Source organism: Lynx canadensis, chromosome C1 (genome assembly GCF_007474595.2).
Source record: "Lynx canadensis isolate LIC74 chromosome C1, mLynCan4.pri.v2, whole genome shotgun sequence".
Lineage (NCBI taxonomy): Eukaryota > Metazoa > Chordata > Mammalia > Carnivora > Felidae > Lynx > Lynx canadensis.
The window spans coordinates 213,113,996-213,129,758 of NC_044310.1; the positions used below are offsets into that span (position 1 = coordinate 213,113,996).

The 15,763-nt window shown below is 47.8% G+C and overlaps 1 long non-coding RNA gene across 1 annotated transcript in view; it reads right to left on the minus strand.

Moving 5' to 3' along the window:
* Nucleotides 1–1,981: 1,981 nt before the first annotated feature.
* Nucleotides 1,982–15,763, minus strand: part of LOC116738287 — a 31,060-nt gene continuing 17,278 nt past the window's right edge. The window contains exon 3 of the long non-coding RNA XR_004344050.1: nucleotides 1,982–2,239. This is a non-coding gene — a long non-coding RNA (uncharacterized LOC116738287). The remainder of the gene's footprint in view (nucleotides 2,240–15,763) is intronic.

The following is a 15,763-nucleotide window of genomic DNA, read 5'->3' on the forward strand; positions in this document are numbered from 1 at the left end:
AACATAAAAAAGAATAAAAACCCTTTGGTTTGAGTAAATCTTTTTTAAAGTTTATTTATTTTGAGGGGGAGACAGGGGCAGAGAGAGAGGGTAAGAGAATCCCAAGCAGGCTCCACACTGTGTGGGAGCCGGATGCAGGGCTCAAACTCACCAACCATGAGATCGTGACCTGAACTGAAATCAAGAATTGGTCACTTACCCGACTGAGCCGCCCAGGCACCCCTGGTTTGAGTAGATCTTGAAGAAACAATATCTTAATTTCTAATCGACTACTTAGGAGTTAAATGAACCCTTAATTCAGGACAGAATTTAAACTGCCAGGAAAAAAAAAAAAGTTTCACCTACCTCTTTAAAAGCTGCAGAGATGGGGCGCCTGGGTGGCTCAGTCGGTTGGGTGTCTGACTTCGGCTCAGGTCATGATCTCGCACTCCGTGAGTTCGAGCCCCGCATCGGGCTCTGTGCTGACAACTCAGAGCCTGGAGCCTGCTTCAGATTCTGTGTCTCCCTCTGTCTCTGACCCTCCCCCATTCATGCTCTGTCTCTCTCTGTCTCAAAATAAATAAACGTTAAAAAAGAAAAAAAAGCTGCAGAGGGTTGAGGCGCCTGGGTGGCTCAGCTGGTTAAGCGTCCGACTTCAGCTCAGGTCATGATCTCACAGTTCATGAGTTCAAGCCCCACATCGGGCTCTGTGCTGACAGCACAGAGCCTGCTTAGATCCTCTATCTCCCTCTTTCTCTGCCACTCTCTCTGCTCTCTGCTCACTTCTCTGCTCTCTCTAAATAAATAAATAAACTTAAAAAAAGAAAACCTTCAGAGGGTTGATCAAATTTCCCAGCTAGAGAGAATTGAGGAATCTAAAAACCTGGAGAGAAGAGCCAGATGAGTGACGTCACCTGCAGGCATGTGACCTTGGGCTTCCTCGGTCTTCTAAAGAAGCTGTGGACAACCCAGCCCTGACATCTGCCAAATTACTCACTTCGGTGGCTGCCCAGGACTCCCTCTGAGTTCCATTAGGAAACATTGGGTTTTTTTTGAAACAAGCACTTGAGAAGGGATTTCAGCTCACTGGGTTTCTGGGTGACTTCCTCTGCGGTTGGCTCGTCCCTCTGCCTCCTGGTACCTCTGTCAGGCATTCTGAGCTTCCAGCAATCTTTGTCAGAAAGGGGATAATTACGGCTGGTGTCCACCTGGGCTCTGCCGGTCCGGCTTAGTCCCTGGCAAACTGCTTCTCACAGAGAGTTGAAGTGGAGGTTCATATACCCTTCAGATGACAGGTAACCCTTGGGCCCCTCAACCCCTGTGTGAGCCCCTCCTGTCCCTAAATCCCAGGAATAGAGAAGGGGACCCATATTGAGCACTAGCACCACAAACCGTTTAGTTTGTGGAAAAGCAATACCTTCTAAAGTATCCATCTTGTACCTAGAACTGAGAAGGGTTTCACTCCGAATGCTAAGACACACAAGTGTATAAAGAGCTGTGGGTGTAGCCCCGTGCCACGGTTGTACAGCAGGAGGTTATGGATGACTCCCCCGGCAGCACTCGGGGCTCCCTTTGAAGCATGTGGCTGATCCCCTTTGGGAAACAATCCTTCAGGCCCCATCTTTGCCAGGGATATATCTTTGGCAAAGCCATAGCTAATGGGAATTTGGGAATATATAAGATGGGTATGGACAGCTAATAGGAATATACAAAGTTCAAGAGACTATGAGGTTGGAACCAGATGGCTGAGAAATGTCTTCAGCTTACCATCCACACACAAGGACAATACCGTTTCAGTTTACTCAGGGACCAGCAGGAGGAGAAATGGATCATTATGAGGGCCACATAACTCAGAGATGGCTCCCCTGTGTTGAAGGAGCTCAAGATAGTTAGCCCACCACTGTAATTGGATTGGGGCAGTAGGGAAGGGGGGTGTAAAAACTCAGAACACAAAATCTGGTGCCTAAAAGCCATAGGCTGATAAAGAAAAGAGAAAGAAAGGTCACAGTCTTTGGATTTATTCCTCCATGCTGCCATTTTCCAGGATACAGTTCAGTTCGTTGGCAGGTATGTTTCAGAACACTTGGGGACAGGAAAAATAGACAAGCATGTATTTGGGGGGAGTTCAGGACTGAGTAATTCTCAAGTGGATTTGCTCACATTGCCAGGATTAGATTGACTCCTTCACTTAGCCTGGGGGGTCGTAATGCAGAAGACTTCGTTTCTCCCAGTAGACCACCTCAGCACATTCCACGGCATTCTGTGGGGAGAGCAGAGAGCTTCAGAACCATACCAGCTCTTCTAGAGGCTGGCCCAAATGAAACATAGTGGGCAGAGGGCTGACTGGAGCGGGGGACTCAAAAGAGAGAGAATTGAGGGAATGGGGTGGACCACACTGAGCACAGAAGGTGCTGGGTGGGTCTGTCATTCAGGGTCAAGATGGAGGAAAGGTTGCTGCTGCAGAACATTCAAGAAGATTTGGAACCGAACAGATTGACTGGAAAATAGGTAAGGAAAATGAATCTTAACAAACAGTAAATCTGAAAACACCAGATGCTGAGGATATGTGGGAAATGGGTATTTTTAAACACTGTTGTTGGCAGGTACCCTGGGACCGCGTGGCAATCCTCAGTAAGCTGAAGGTGTGCATACCCGGGACCCAGCCATGCTGCTCCTGGGTGTATCCCCACCGAGGTCTTTGGCACAGGTGTTCCAGAAAACAAGCACAAAGATTTTTTTTTTTTTTTTTGAAGCACTGTTTGTAATAGCAAAAAAAGTGAAAACAATCTGTCTCTAGTCAAAAGAATGGACAAAATGAACTCTAACTTGCTCGTGGGAGGCATTCTATACTGCAGTTAAAGTGAATGAACTATATCATCATGTATCAACATGTAAAATCTCAAACACATATTGCATTAGAAAAGCAGGTTGCAATACGGTACACACGGTGATTCCTTTTACATAAAGTTTCAAAACACATACAAATGGTACTCTTTGGTTTAAAAATGCCCTTGAGGCACCTGGCTGGCTCAGTCAGTAGAGCATGTGACTCTTGCCCTCAAAGTTACAAGTGCAAGCCCCACATTAGGTGCAGAGATTACTTAAAAATAAAATCTTTAGGAGCACCCGGGTGGCTCGTCAGTTAAGTGTTCAAATTTGGCTCAGGTCATGATCCCCTGGTTTGTGGGTTTGAGTCCCACGTCGGGCTCTGTGCTGACAGCATGGAGCCTGCTTTAGATTCTGTGTCTCCTTCTCTCTCTCTCTGTCCCTCCCCCGCTTCGCTCTGTCTCTCTCTCTCTCAAAAATAAACACTAAAAAAAATTTTTTTAGTGTGTTTATAATATGTACCAAAGACAGAAACATACATGGGGTGAATTTCACCAACCTCAGGGAAGTGGTTACCTTTGAGGAGAGAAGGAAGGAAAAGCCACGTAGGGATTTAGCTATTTTTGTGGAGCTTTATCTCTTTAAAATAAATAAATAAACAAACTAAATAAATAAATAAATAAGGCAAAATATTAGCATCCGTCTAATCTCAGTGTCTGTCTACAGATGTCGACCTATATTACATTTCACACTTGTGGTAGACTGAATAATGGTCCCAGAGATGTCCCTCCATGCCCTAATCCTCAGAATCCACGCATATCCTACCTCCTGTGGTAAATGGGCCCTCGAAAATATAAGTTAAGGATCTTGAAATAGGGAGATTATCCTGGGCCCAATGTAATCACCAGGGTCCTTAGGGAGGCAGGAGAGTTAGTCAGAGAGAGGAGATGTGATCGTGGATGTAGAGGTTGGAGGGATGTGCTTTGAAGATGGAAAAAGAGGCCACTAGCCAAGGAATGCAGGCAGCCCCTAGAGACCAGAAGAAGTTAGAAAACAGATTCTTCCCCGAAGTTCCAGAAAAAATGCAGCCCTATCAGTATCTTGGTTTTGGACTCTGACCCCCAGAACTGTAAGGGAATAAATTTGTGTTGGTTTAAGCCGCTAAATTCATGATAACTTGATATAGCAGCAACAGAAAACTAATACAGTGTCTTGGGGGGGCATTGTTTCATAATTCAAAAGTTTGCTTGCTTTTCTTTTATGATGGTAAGTTGGGAGAAGAGCAGTAAAGTAGAGCCTAGGCCCCGTCTTCCTGTTCCGCCTCCTTTAGAGGAGGTTGAGCCATTGAGGAACCCTCCTCACCCCAGCCTCTGGAGTTTCTGGAAGCCCTGGTTGTCAGAACATGCCCAGAGCTTTGGGGTGAGCCACACCCCGGGAGAACTTCCGGAGCCGGTTCCCTCCGTCCCTGGAAGGTAAAGCTTCCAGAAGCCCACAGAAATCTGAGGTGACTACAGAGATGAACACGAGCACTGCGTGAGGAGCTCCCCCAACGCTCCCTGGCCCTTGTACTATCTCCTGCAGAGGCCGCGTGGACTGCCGGGGCGGGGGGAGGGCAGCCAGTGCCCAGGGGCTTTGCCTGGGAGTGGAGACTCCAGATGTTGGATGGCCAGGCACCCCTCCAAGGCCAGAAGTCTTATGCAGGGGGCTGGGCAGCAGCACTGTGCTAACAGGAGCCTCGACTTGGGTCAGTGCCCTCCCAGGGGAGTTCAGCAGGCGGCTGCTGCCTGAGATCTGATGGGTGCAGGTGTGAAGTCTGGCCAAGGGAGCCATTTGTTGAAGAGGTTGGCTGCAAGAGAGACTGATAGGAGAGGGGGCTAAGGGCATGTAAGGATCAAGAAAGACTTGTTTTCAGGAAAAGAAACATCTGGGTATATCTGTGTGCATGTATGGGTAGGAGGGCTGTTGGGGGGAGAGATGTTCGGTTGGGGGGTGTAGGAGTGGAGGCCAAAGGCTGTGGAAGAGGCTTGAGGGTCCAGAACATGGCACAGGCAGAGGAGTGATCTTGGGTGGCAGGAAAGATGGTTCTTCTCTTTCCAGAGCTGGAAACTAGCTGAGAAAGACATGGACAAGCGTCTGGAAGGACATGACACCCCACCCACCCCAGAGTCAGCCTGGTGTGGGAGTGGGGGACAAGGGACGATCAAGAGGCTGCATTCACTCCATGTGGGTCACTTGAATTGTTTTATAGTAAAGATGTATTCCTGTACTACTTGTGAAATTAAAAATAAATTTAAATATATGAAACCCAATGGGAATCTGGGTGGCTCAGTCCGTTAAACGTCGGACACTTTGATTTCGGCTCAGGTCACGCTCTCGCCATTCACGAGTTTGAACCCCGCATCGGGCTCTACGCTGACAGTGTGGAGCCTGCTTGCGATTCTCCCTCTCTTTCTCTCTCTGCCTCTCCCCTGCTCCCACTCGCTCTCTCTCTCTCAAAAATAAATAAACATTAAAAAATATATTAAACCCTATAAATATTATAGTTAGTTGTTCAGAAAAGTGGCAGGCAGGTGTAAGATTCACTGAAGGGGTAGGATGGGGTTTCCGGATCAGACTAAGTATAGGGGCCCCTCGGGGGAAAAGCTGAAGAAGTAAAGGGAACGTGTAACAAGTCTTGCGGCTGCAAGGCACCATGGCCAGAGCAAGGACCCTGCTGGAGAGGAAATGGCAGCTGAGGAGATGAGGATCAGATGCTTCAGGGTCTCTGGGAGGCATTTTGAAAGCACAGACTCCACCCCCACCCTCACCCCTGAGTCAGGAAGCCTTCCAGGGGCTCTGGAATTCCCTTGCATTTCAACGGACTCCATTTCATTCATTCATTCATTCATTCATTCATTCATTTTGAGAGAGAAAGATCAAGTGTGAGCAGGGGAGGGGCAGAGAGAGAGGCAGAATCCCAAGCAGGCTCCATGCTCAGCCCATAGCCTGATGCAGGGCTTGACCCCACAAACTGTGAGATCATGACCTGAGCCAAATCACGAGTTGGACGCTTAACCGACTGAGCCACACAGGCGCCCCTATATTTATTTAAGTCATCTTTGCACCCAAGGTGGGGCTCGAACTCAGGACCCCAGAGATCAAGAGTCACATGTTCTACTGACTGAGCCAGCCAGATACCCCCCCCTACCAAACTCCATTTTATTTTTTTATTTTTGGGTTTTTTTTAATGTGTATTTATTTTAGAGAGTGGGGGAGGGGCAGAGAGAGGCAGGGGACAGAGGATCTGGAAGGGGCTCTGTGCTGGCAGCAGAGAGCCTGATGCGGGGCTCAAACTCATGAATCGTGAGATCATGACCTGAGCCGAAGTCAGATGCTTAACTGAGTCACCCACACGGACCCTGATGCGATCTGTGGACACCATCTCCTCCTCTAAAGGACTTCTCCCCCAGACATGTGGCTCAGCACCATGGCTCTGGTTACCTGTGACCTAACCTGCAGGCATCTTCCCAAGAGCCTCCCTCCTGCTTTTCTGCCAGCTTCTCTCCACACAGCGTCCTCACCCCACTCCACAGACTCACTCAACCCAAGGTCCCGCACACTCAGAATGAAACACTGAAGGGGAAAACCCTTCCATGGGTCACAGGGCCAGGGAGGGGCTGAGTTAACCCTCAGACTCACCCCAGCTGAGAATATTTCTTTCCTTTCTCTCTTTTTTTAATTTTATTTTTAAGTAATTTCTACACCCAGTGTGGGGCCCAAACTCATAACCCCAAGATCAAGAGTTGCACGCTCTACTGACTAAGCCAGCCAGTCGCCCCAGAATATTTCTTATCAACTGCAGTTTTTATAAGGTAGTAAAATACAAAATAACGGTCTAGCTTGGCATGTTCAGAACTTAAATAAATACAACATAAAACAGGTGAGGGGGCGGGGCTTGGCTGACTCAGTCGGTGGAATAAGGGACTCTTCATCTCAGGGCTGTGAGTTGGAGCCCCATAAGTGTAGAGGTTACTTTTTTAAAAATCTTGAGGGGCACCGGGTGGCTCAGTCATTGGAGCGTCCGACTCCTGATTTTGGTTCAGGTCATGACCACCTGGTTTGTGAGTTCAAGCCCCATGTTGGGCTCTATGCTGACAGTGCGGAGCCTGCTTGGGATTCTCTCTCTGCCCCTCCCCTGCTCACATTCTCTCTCTCTCTCTCTCTCAAAATAAATAAACAAACCTTTAAAAAATCTTAAGAAAAAAAAAGCAATACAATCATGGGTCTACAATTCTGAAAAAAAGGAAAAAAATTATAAACACATTTTTTTCCCTTTTTCTTTTAGCAACAGTACCGCAATGAGCATTTTTGTAGCCGTATATTTTGGACACCTTAAAGATTCCTTCCAGATAACTTGTAGAGGTAGAACTGACAGGTCAGAAGATACTTGTAATTTTAAAGCTTGATTTCTCTCCAAAAAGGCTGTTCCAATTCTTTCACATTTCTAGAAATAATTCAGGAGAAAGCTGCTGCCCAAGAGTGGGCATTGATCTGCTATAATCTGATGGTAATAAGGGGAAATGTTATTTTAAATGGTTTTATTTTGACTTCTTTGTATTAAGGAGATTAAACATTTTCTCTTCTTATTCCATTTATTTCATTGTTTTTTTTTTTATTTTTTTTTTAACGTTTATTTTATTTTTGAGACAGAGAGAGACAGAGCATGAACGGGGGAGGGTCAGAAAGAGGGAGACACAGAATCTGAAACAGGCTGCAGGCTCTGAGCTGTCAGCACAGAGCCCGACGCGGGGCTCGAACTCACGGACCGCGAGATCATGACCTGAGCCGAAGTCGGCCGCTTAACCGACCGAGCCACCCAGGCGCCCCTATTTCATTGTTTTGGTTCCTCTGCCCTGCTCACATCATCCATCTATCTCTTTGGTGCCATGTGCTTTATCAGAGCCCTTTGATGATAAGGGTATTTGCCTCTGTTGCCACATACATCTGGAAAATGTATTTTCCACATGTGTCTTTTGCCTTTAAATATGTTTTGCTGGTGGGGCGCCTGGGTGGCTCAGTCCGTCAAGCGTCTGACTTGATTTCAGCTCAGGTCATGATCTCACAATTCGAGAGTGTGAGCCCCGCATCAGGCTTGGTGCTGACAGCACAGAGCCTGCTTGGGATTTTCTCTCTCCCTCTCTCCGCCCTTCCCCCGCTCTCTCTCCCTTAAAATAAATAAATAAACTTTAAAAAAAATTTTTAATAAATAAATATATTTGTGGGTCTTGACATATAGAAACTTTTCATTAAAAAATTAGATCTAGGAGTGCCAGTCTGGCTCAGTTGGAAGAGCATGAACTCTCCATGCTGAGTGCACAGATTACTAAAGAAAAAATACATAAACTTAAGAAAATTTAAGTCTAATAGGATTTGTTTTGTTTATTTCTATTTCTGTCTTGAATGTGGCACTCATCAATACTTCAGGTAATGAGGTACCATAGTCCCCCTTTATCCATGATTTCACTTTGGGTCTCATTACCCAGTCAACCATGGCCTGGGAGGAGGTGACCCTCCTTCTGACGTAACATCAGAAGGTCAACAGTAGCCTGATGCTAACGTCACAATGCCTACGTCATTCACCTCACTTCATCTCATCATGTAGACTTTTTATCATCTCGTATCTTCACATGAAGGGTGAGCCCAGTACAATAAGATACTTTGAAAGAGAGAGATACATCCACATAACATATATGGGTTTTTTTTTTTCAAATTGTGGCATATTTTTATAATCGTTCTATTATCAGTTATTGTGGTTAATCTTTTACTGTGCCTAATTTATAAATTAAACTTATCAAATAAATCATAGGTATATATGTACAGGAAAAAACAGCATATATAGGGTTTGTACCATTCACAGTTTCAAGCATCCACTGGGGGTCTTGGGAAGTATTCCCCATGGATAAGGGGGGACTGCTGTATGAATAGTAAGAATAAAAAGGAATATTGAGAGAGGGAGATAACGTAAGGAGAGGCTGAGTGTGGCAAGATCCCTATTCACTGTAGCCGATCCAGGTTCACACTGGAATTCCTGTCAGAGGTTGAGATGGAGGGATGGAGGAGGGAGGGAGGGAGGGAGGGAAGGGCAAAGGGGAAAAGGGACAGAGGAAGGACAGACCTGTATGGTAGGGGAGGGCCCAACTAGATCCAGTGTATAGATCTGAGGATGTCTCCAGGGTGGTCCTGTCTCCAGGGTGGAACTGGAGGAAACAGACTGCTTGGGCCAGGAAACCAGATTATCTTATCCCAAAAGCCAACACCGTGTCTGAAACATCCAGAGAAGGGGACAGAACCTACACAGGGGGCTGTCCTTGGACCCAAGGGAGGGCACAGCTGTTTACTAGACAGGCAGTCTAAACACCACACCGGAAGTTCCGCAGAATCAAGGTCAGATTGACTTTGGTCAAGGTGGCTGGGGAGACCAGGTCAAAGGTGAGTTCTCAGTTTGCCCATCCCTAAGAAGTGAGGGGTGCTGCCCGAAGGAGCTTTTACCTGTTGCTCACTTTACAAAGACTCCACAGTTGTTTTCCTGTTTGCCAAGTTCGAATTTTAAAAACCACTGAAGTCAGTAAACTTGCCTTTCTCCCACAAAAAGCTGAAAAACCCTCAAACATGGTTTGTCTGTGAATTTAAAAAATTGTTCTCTGAGGGGTGCCTCAGTCAGCTAAGCATCTGACTCTTGACTTCAGCTCAGGTCATAATCTCACGGTTCGTGAGTTCAAGCCCCACATAGGGCTCCAGGCTGACAGTCGGAGCCTGCTTGGGATTCTCTCTCCTTCTCTCTGTGCCTCCCGGCCTCAAAAAAAAAAAAAAAAAAAAAAAAAAAAAAAAAACCCTTAAAAAAAATTGGCCTCTGTGTTTTCACATTGTGTGTTTAGTGTTCTGCATAGTTGAATTTGAAAACAAAGGTCAGAAGCATTCTTCCTGACTTACTGTAGACGTTTCAAAAGAACAGGCTCTGGCTAATACTAAGAAGTTACAGAAATAGACTGTTTGGTCACTGGCTGCTTAAAATGGAAAAGCCAAAGTTTTTCCGAGAGGAAACAAAAGGACGTGAGGAGTCTAGACTCTGACCACTCTAACGGTGTGTGTGTGACTGAGTGGGACTGGAAGTTTTGGGGGGCTTGCTCAGCACTCTCTAAATCCGGTAAGCATTTGGGGGTGCCGATGAGCAGGATCTTTAGCTGCACAGCTGTTTTTTCCTTTTTTTTTTTTTTTTTTTTTTATTTTGAGAGAGAGAGAATACGTGCATGGGGGAGGCGCAGAGAAAGAGAGAGAGAGAGGAGAGAGAGAGAGAGAGAATCTGAAGCAGGCCTCTGAACTTTCAGCAAGGAGCCCAATGCGGGGCTCGAACTCACGCTGTGAGATCAAGACCTGATCCAAGGTGGGGAGGTCGGTCGCTTAACCCACTGAGCCAACCAGGCACATCTCTGAACGAAGGCAGTTCTCGGTGGCGAGAGGGTGTGCCTGGGGCAGCCAGCCGGCTCCGTGGGATCCTGCCCCTGTGGAAACAGTATGAGTGTGTGATCCCAGAGAGGGTGTGTGTCCCTGGGCCTGGCATTCTGTGTTACCAGGCAACCCAATGTGTCTGGGTGTGTCCCCTCAGCGCTCGCTCTCCTGCTAAAGTCTCCGGGCACAGCCTGCTTGGAGGGTGTCTGAGCTGTGACCATCCCCACCTGATCAGGTCTGTGACAGCCCCCGTGTCTAGCCTCAGTGAATACATGCACAAAAACACGAGGGGTGCGTGGCTCAGGTTCTCACAGACTGCTACCTCTGGATATTGTAGCTGAAACTAGAAGTTTCCATTTGGCCGTGTGTTTGTGTGCAGACCCCTCTGTGTCTGAGTGTTGGCCTATGTAAGGCTCTAGAAGGACCCTGCGTGTGGCTGAGGGTTGAGAGCTCCTCCAGGAGCTGTTGTCCCTCTCTGGGGACCGGCCTTGGGCATCAGGGGAATTCTGCAACAGTGATGGCACCTTACAGTCTTTTCACTGTCCTTGCAGGAATCTTTTGAACTCAGTATTTGGAACCAGCCCCAAGTCTCTTGGTACCGTGGGCAGCGATCCCTCTAGGCAAAACTGAAATGTCTGGAAAAGTAACAAGGCAGACCTATGAGTGCCTAAAACTGGTCCTTAAAGGAATTTTTCAGAAAGAAAAAAAAAAGGGATTTAAAAATATTTTGAACAAAGAAAGAGACATCTTTGAAATAATCAAAGCACTTTCTAGGTTGATTCCTTTAGAGTTCTGTTCTATTTTGATTCTTAAGAGGTCTATTTTATATTAAGGAGGTAAAAAAAAAAAAAAAAGAGTTCAGAACAGGAGATGATTGCTCCGCATCACAGGGAGGTGGAGACAGTGTTGGGACAAGAACCTGATCCTAGGGTTCACCCCCCCCCCCCAGGGTTTTCCCAGCCTGTTACTGTTTCTGTTTACTTCTGTGTGTGTCTCTGGGCGTGTCCCTCCTGGGTGGTGCACAAGCAGGCTCTAGGTGTGTCCCAGCTCAGAGCAGCTCGCCAGCGGTTGTTTCCCCTGCAGGGAAATTCCAGGGGGCAGTGCCGGCCTCAGCTGCGGTGAGGACATTATTCCTTGGGAGGAAACCGGCTTCGGCAGCCAGGAAAGAAAACAGTTTCCATTCTGAGAGGGAGGAGAGCGAGGGGGGAGAGGAGGGGAGGAGGGAGGAGGGAAGGGGTGGGAGCAGGAAGGGGGAGGAGGTGGGAGGGGAAAGAGGCTGGGTGGCGGGAGGGAGGGGGAGGGGGAGGAGGCAGAAGGGGGTGGGGAGGTGGAAGGAGAGGAGGGAGGTGGGACGGAGCCACCCCAGGGCCCACAGGCCCGCGGGCTCCCTGAAGCCTCCAGGACCACGGCTTAAATTTAGCCCTTCTATTCTGGTTCTTGCAGCTCAGCCCTCGCCCGCAGCCATACAGCTGGCCGGTTTCCCCAAGCACAACTGCTCCTCCAGACAAGGTAGAGGGCGGAATGTGTAAGCTTTTCTCCTGGAGAGGGCACCCCCGTCCCGTGTCTTCTGGCCCTGTGGAATTGGGAGGTACAGAGGAATGGAAGAAACCCACACCCTAACTCACATTCGGAACCTGGGGCCCCAATGTGCGCGCGCTCCACTGACGCCACCCCAGAAAGGATCATGGAGAGGAGGCCACGTGCTCAGCTGAGATGGGAACCGACCTAGTCCCGGTCACTGGCTGGTGGAAACTCAGGCAAGAGAAGGAATGATTAAGGGAACATGCAGGAGGAACAGCAATGAGACATCATCGTAATTCCGGTGAGGCCACTCATTCTGGTCTCTGCTCAGATGTGCCCTTCCCTGACCACACCAGCCCCCACCTCTCCCTCCCTGCCTCTCACCTGCTTCCTTTCCTGCTGGTGTACCCGGCCATCTGATGATGCATGTACACCTTTGTGTTAATGGAAGATCCAGGAGAGTGGGGCTCGGCTTTGCTCACTGCGTGTCCCCAGCGTCTAGAGAAGTTGGCTGCATTAACTGAACACTTGCTCTGTGCAGGCCCTGTTATCATGCATGTGCTTTAAATGCGTTAAGTATCTTAGCCCTACTGTGTCCTGTGAGGGTTTTTTTACCCAAGTAGAAAAATGACGCCCAGCGAAAGTTAAGAATCTTGCCCAGGACATAGGATTGACCCTGGCCTCTGTGCCTCCTACACATGCCCTGGATCGCCAAACCATGGGACTTGGCCCTCTTCCTCACCCTCGAACAGCCCTCTGCTGGGGGGAATACCCCGCTCCTTCTGCCCCTTGCTGAGTTCCCTGTGCCAGTCTCAGGAATGCTGAACCAAACCCCTAGACCTGAGCACCCCCAACCAGCCCTGGCCTTTGGGACACGGAGAAGAGGAGCATTCATACTGAAGGGATCCAGAATCTCTCACTGTGATGGTTTTTCCCATACTCCCAGTATCTAAAAGCAGAGTCTCCTGGAAGGATTCAGCTGTCACCAGTCTCCTCCTCAGGAGATGGGCTCTTTCCACTGGAGAGAAATCTGCTTCGGAGTAAGAAATCACATAAGCAGGTATTGTCACAAGACTACCATATTTCCTATCTATTTTCCTAAGGGCCTATTTATCTTTCCTAAAAGCCATTTGATGGGACACCTGGGTGGCTCAGTCGGTTAAGCATCTGACTCATGGCTTCACCTCAGGTCATGATCTCATGGTTTTGTGAGTTTGAGCCCCCTCTTCGGGCTCTGCACCAACCGTGCGGAGCCTGCTTGGGATTCTCTCTCTTCTCTCTCTCCCTCTATCCTGCCCCTCCCCTGCTCATGCTGTCTCTGTCTCTCTCAAATAATAAATAAATAAATAAATAAATAAATAAATAAATAAATAAAATCCATTGTTTTTCCTTGTAAATGCCCTTCTCCCCCTCCCCTTCCCCTATGAGGATGGTATAGAAGCCACCAAATTCTAACCACCTCCTTGAATTACATTTTTCTGTGAACTCACATGTATGTATATGAATTGTTAAAATATCTCTTTCTTTTGCAAATCTGGTTTTGCCAGTTTAATTTGCATGTTCCAAGAACTGAACCTAAGAGCGTACAGAAAAAGTCTTCCCTCCCAAACAAGCCAAGTACAACATGGAAGGAGAAACACCGGTGGTGCCATTTTTCAGATGGAAGGGGACCCCGCTGACCTGACATTTGTTAGCAGTCAGGATGGATTTGTGCTAATTTTTCTGCTATCTGAACACTGTACATCCAAGGTCACTATGATCTCTGCAACTGAGTTCTTTCACACAGAGCGAACAGACACTGGAACCTACTTCCTCAGTCTGACTAACATGCTTCCAGTTAAAAGGCCCACCAGGAAGAGCCCCTGCCCCCAAGCAGCAGGTTCACTGGCCTAAGAGGGCAAAGTGGGCACTTACTCTGGGGGAAATCACTGTGGTCTGCAGTGCAACCCTTAGCTCTGTGGGCCAGAGGGGATCCCTTTGGCAAGACTGACTCACACTAATCAAACTCACCAAGCACCAGATGTAAAAACCAGAATGCTATCTTCCTATTTTGCCGAGAAGCCTGCTTGGCCCACAAGATGCTTACGTTGGCAGATGTGGATGGTCTCTCTTTCCTGCTGGGTGAGTCTGGCAGGAAACTTATACTAGAATGAGAAGTATAGTGGGTGGGCCTGGAATCTATTGGTGTATCTCAGTTGGCCCAAGTGATGAAAGGGTCAGATGTCTATGAGAAGAAGCCCCCTGCGTGGACGGTGTGGTTTGTTGGGAGAAAGCACCCATTCTTCAGCTCAAAGCTTATTTCAGAGAATGGCATGTAAACCCTGATAAACTTGGAAACGGGAAACTGCTCTTAGTGCAGGGACACAGGGCACCCATCCACCAGGCCCACCCCCAGGGAGCACTTAGACCTCTTAGCATCGTTTCTGAGGTGTTCCCAGCTGGTTGGCTGCTGGCCTGCGGACATATCTGGTGAGAGAAGCTGGGGAGGAGAGCTGGTTGGCTGCCAGTAGGAGAGTGACATTTATTATATAGAGCCCCCATGGTTGGCTTGGGAAGACAAAGTTAATCTCTGGATAGACAGAGATCTGAACCCTAGCACTTGGATTTGGGACACCACAAGTAGACTTCTACCCAAAGAGCAACTCACCCCTAGCCCTTGCCCAAAATTTACCACGTAGTCATTTTTGGAGTTAAGGTACAATAGACCTGTGAGACCCCTTTTGAAAAGCAAATCCACCTAAAGAGGAATACAGAATTCTTCACCTAGGATCCTTGGAATTTTTAGGTGGGTAAATGAATTCTAGAACTACCCTGCAATTTCTGGCTATATCTGAGTACTCCTGTTTCTGTGGACAGACATTCTTTTTCCACAGACTGCTTGGAAATGACCAGAGAAGAAAAAGGAAAGAACCAGGAGGGGGAAGTATTTATATGTAGATAGAAGCAATTTTCGAGACAATATTGTTACAACAAAAAGCCAGGTGCAGACCAGGTGCTCTACATTTAAATAAGAAAAGGCAGAGGGCGCCTGGGTGGCGCAGTCGTTAAAGCGTCCGACTTCAGCCAGTCACGATCTCGCGGTCCGTGAGTTCGACGCCCCGCGTCAGGCTCTGGGCTGATGGCTCAGAGCCTGGAGCCTGTTTCCGATTCTGTGTCTCCCTCTCTCTCTGCCCCTCCCCTGTTCAGCTCTGTCTCTCTCTGTCCCAAAAATAAATAAAAACGTTGAAAAAAACAAATAAAAAAAAAAAAAAAACTTTAACACTGAATAAATCATAACTTTAAAAAATAACTAAATAATAATAAATAAATAAGAAAAGGCAGGGTTCCAGCTCACGTTCATTTTTGCTTTAGATGTGGGGAGTGGCTTCTGGAAGGAAGACGAAGCTGGTGAAGTTTGAGGCCAGTGGGACAGGGAGGAGAGAGAAGCTTCTCACCACATTCCATTTCGACTTTTAACTAGGGCCCATGTGCTCAAAGAACACTTGGTTTTTAAAAATCCATTCGGGGGCACCTGGGTGGCTCAGTCGGTTAAGCGTCCGATCAGTCAGGTCATGATCTCATGGTCCGTGAGTTCGAGCCCCGCGTCGGGCTCTGTGCTGACAGCTCAGAGCCTGGAGCCTGCTTCGGATTCTGTGTCTCCCCTCTCTCTCTGACCCTCCCCCATTCATACTCTGTCTCTCTCTGTCTCAAAAATAATAAATAAACATTAAAAAATAATAAAATAAAAATCCATTCGGCTTGACTACTCCACCACAGGCTGCTCCTGCCTCTGGCTTCAAGTCCCTAGTTCTGTGCTGGGCTGTTCACCTGCTCCCAAACCCTCATCACGGACCAGGCAGCACCACACCTCTGCAGCGCAGGGACCCAGGGACCCTGGCAGGGAGCAAGTGTCGAGTGGTAGTGGCACGGAGGGTCCTCCAGCAAAGACTTGTGGCACAGGCCTATCTTCACT